This window comes from Mesocricetus auratus, unplaced genomic scaffold, assembly GCF_017639785.1.
Source record: "Mesocricetus auratus isolate SY011 unplaced genomic scaffold, BCM_Maur_2.0 Super-Scaffold_100024, whole genome shotgun sequence".
In the NCBI taxonomy this organism is placed as follows: domain Eukaryota; kingdom Metazoa; phylum Chordata; class Mammalia; order Rodentia; family Cricetidae; genus Mesocricetus; species Mesocricetus auratus.
The window spans coordinates 6,160,236-6,163,787 of NW_024429205.1; the positions used below are offsets into that span (position 1 = coordinate 6,160,236).

Here is a 3,552-nt window from a genome sequence, read left to right on the forward strand (position 1 = left end):
TCCCATCGAGACAGAGCACTTCCTGTTGCCATCAAGTCAAGATGTAGAGCTCTCAGCTCCTTCTCTAGCACCATGGCTGCCTGTGTGCCAACTTGTCACACCATGGTGATGATGGACTAAACCTCGGAATGGTTTCCCTTGTAAGAGTTGCCATGGCCAGGCGTTGGTGGCACACGCCTTTAATCCCAGCACTCGGGAGGCAGAGGCAGGCAGATCTTTGTGAATTTGAGTCCAGCCTGGTCTACGGAGCAAGTTCCCGGACAGCCTCCAAAGCAATACAGACAAACCCTGTCTCAAAACAAGCAATAACAACAAAAAAATGGTCATGATGTCTCTTCACAGAATAGAAACCCTAACTCAGACAACTCCCAACTGCTGAAGAATTGGAGTATCACACTGTTCCATCCTAAAAGCAACTCCCCAGCAAGCTGCATTACTCAAGAGGGATCCAAAGAAATTAACAGAAGGCAAGTCCAAGGGTGGATTTAATTGCTCTTTAAGCGTATACATAGCCAGAAAAAAAAATCGTATAACCAGCAATGAACAAGCTGGGTGCCCCCAGATTACCCAGCCATTGGGCCAGTGATTCCTGAGAACAGCACACTCCTCACAACGACCTGTGAGGCTCCCAGGACCCAGTCACCAATGAGACAGTCCCTTCCCTCCAGGGACTTCACAGTCTGGTGGAGACAGACAAGGGACCAAGGAAAACATAGATGAGGAAGCCAGCAATGAAAGACGCTCGCTAGAGCAAGCGTCAGAGGATCAGTGTCGGGGAGCCAGCAGGGGCCAGAGAGGCGGGGAGAGCCAGCGAGTCAGCAGGGAAGACTCTTGACTATATAGAGAGCACAGGTCATGTGGGGAACAGCGCCTTAGCCCTGCATGAGATACAGAGACTGGGGGGCCAGTGGGCATGCCTAGAACTGTAGGACACTCTGGGAGGTCCCTGGGACCTGGCTCAGCCGCCACCCAGGTCACTTTTCCTGTCACCGCACCGCTCCGTCCTTCTCATCCCTTAGAATACGTCACCTTTGCTCTGTGGGGCGGAGACAGGGACTTTGCACAGCTCTGTTGCCTTGGATGAACATAGTGCCTGGGACACCACGGTCTCGCCACGTGCTATAGTGTTGTGAACAAATGCATGACTGAGCAAGAGCTGGAGCACAGAAGGTATGATCAGCTATGCGCAGAAGCTTACGTTCTTACCCTGAGCCTTTTAGGGAGAGGAGGTCGCATGTTGTCCTGGTTAGGGTCACTTCTGCTGTGATGAAACACCATGGCCAAAAGCAAGCTGGGAAGGAAACGGTTTACTTGGCTGAGACTTCTACATCACTGTTCGTTATTAGGAAGTCAGGACAGGAACTCAAGCAGGGCGGGAACCTGGAGGCGGGAGCTGATGCAGAGGCCATGGAGGGTGCTGCTCACTGGCTCGCTCCACATGGCTTGTCAGCCTGCTTTCTAGCTCCACCCACCATGTGCTGGGCCCTCCCCCATTGATCACTAACTAAGAAAATGCCCTACCGGCTTGCCTACAGCCTGATCTTTTTTTTTTTTTTTTTTTTTGGTTTTTCGAGACAGGGTTTCTCTGTGGCTTTGGAGGCTGTCCTGGAACTCGCTCTGTAGACCAGGCTGGCCTCGAACTCACAGAGATCCACCTGCCTCTGCCTCCCGAGTGCTGGGATTAAAGGCGTGTGCCACCAACGCCCGGCTACAGCCTGATCTTACGGAGGCATGTTCTCAGTAGAGGTTCCTCCCCTTTCAGATGACTCCAGCTTATGCCAAGTTGACATAAATTAGCCAGCAAGCACAAAATTTAGGAAGCAGAGGATGGGATAGAATTGCGGAGAACAGGAGGAAGGAATTCTGTGGTTGTGGGGGTGAGGGGCAGCCAGGACAGGGCTCACTCTCGAGAACAGCCTGTAACCTCTGCTCTGGGCTTATTCTGTGGTAAATAAGGGTCTGTGCTTCCCATGCGTGGGTCCCTGGCATCCTCGGAACCACCCGAGGAGATGAAAGTAAAACAAAGGAAAGTGAAACAGCTGGGTCTGATCACAAGGTCGGCGAGGCAAGCCTGCACCCAACCTGTGAGCTTGACCTCGGGGCTCTCCCCATGGATGCTTGACTGTGCGGAGGGTAGGATAGGTATACAAGGGAGGGCGCAGCTGGAGGCTTGATAGAGACGCACAGGGTGAAGGCATCAGAGGGGGACCGGCTACGGTTCACTCTGACTCTCCTGTCATCCCATCTGCCTTAGGTATCTTTGTTCATCCCTTGTGGCCTGAGCTGCTCCTGGAAAGAGTGGGGACCAGAATATCTCCTGAAAGCCTGATGCTCCTTCAGGGTGGGCAAGCCTGGGGAAGCACACTGTGTCTTACCTGACAGGACAGGCAGAGTACTTTAAACTGCTCCTCTGCCAGACATCTGCGCGTACAGGATGCCTGCGGTTCTCACTTCGGGTAAAGGATGCCGGCTGATCTGACTTCGTCTTTGTAATCCAGCCTCCAGGACAGCCGCTGCTCTCAGGTGCTCCTGGGCATCTCCTAGGCATGTTTTCAGATCTCAGAAGACCCCTGCACACACACACTATTGAAGCTCGGTTCCCCACGGAAGTTGCAGACTGAAGCATCTTTGTTCTTGTTAAGTGACTCATGGAGGCCCTTTACAAGGGAATGAAACAGACATGTTTTGATGGGGGAAATACATGAAGAATGCAGCTATTTTTCCCCCAAACATCCATCAGCCCATCTAATTTAGACCAATGAGGGCAAATGCGCCAAAAGCTCCCAGCTGATCTTCCCCGTGAGGATCTTGTGTCCTGGTCCTGAGCCCAGGCTGGGGGTGGAGGGGTGAGGAGCCTGACCCTGGCGGGAAAGGGAAGTCAGCTTTCCCAGGGCTGTTGGGAAAAGATGCTTGTGTAACAGTCTGTTGTGTTTCTAGGCCAATCATTTTCTGTAGCCCTGTAATGGGATAATCACAAGTTCTTTTATGCAGAGTTTACTGTATGTACAACACAGTTCTGGTATAGCAATTCAAGTGTCCTAGCCTCCTGAAGGAAGAACTGAGGTTTGGGAAAGTAAGTGACTTACCTTACCCAAGGTCACATAGAGGGCATCTCTGTGGGGACAGCCAGGCAGCTACAGTGTCTGACGAGACTAGCTGTTCTCAACCTGTGGGTTGTAACCCTTTGACTAACCTCTGTGGTTAAAACTTGCCTGAGGATTCAGAAAGCAAAGTCAGCCTCAAATTGAGATCCTGAAGTGGCGGCACCTCCCTTTAATCCCAGGATTTGGGATTAAGAGGCCCACAGATCTCTGTTAGTTCAAGGCCACCGAGGGCTACATGAGATCGAATCAGTCTAAAACAGAAACAGAGCTCACACCTTTAATCCCAGCAATAGAGAGATATAAAAAATAGGAGCAGGGTCTTCAGTAATCAGTCTCAGGATTCTCCAGCCACATCAAGGAGAGCAAAGCAGTCTGGGACTGCAGTCTGAGGTTTGATGGAGCCAGGATTGCCTTTCAGTCTGAGGTAGAGGTAAGAGTTAGTGACCTG

At 51.6% G+C, this 3,552-nt stretch overlaps 1 long non-coding RNA gene across 1 annotated transcript; it reads right to left on the minus strand.

Moving 5' to 3' along the window:
- Positions 1–467: 467 nt before the first annotated feature.
- On the minus strand, positions 468–2,795 carry LOC110343085. Its single transcript, XR_002385287.2, has 3 exons — positions 2,376–2,795; positions 1,207–1,291; positions 468–1,119 (listed from the first exon to the last, which is right to left on the minus strand). It is a non-coding gene; the product is annotated as an uncharacterized LOC110343085 (long non-coding RNA).
- Positions 2,796–3,552: the final 757 nt, after the last annotated feature.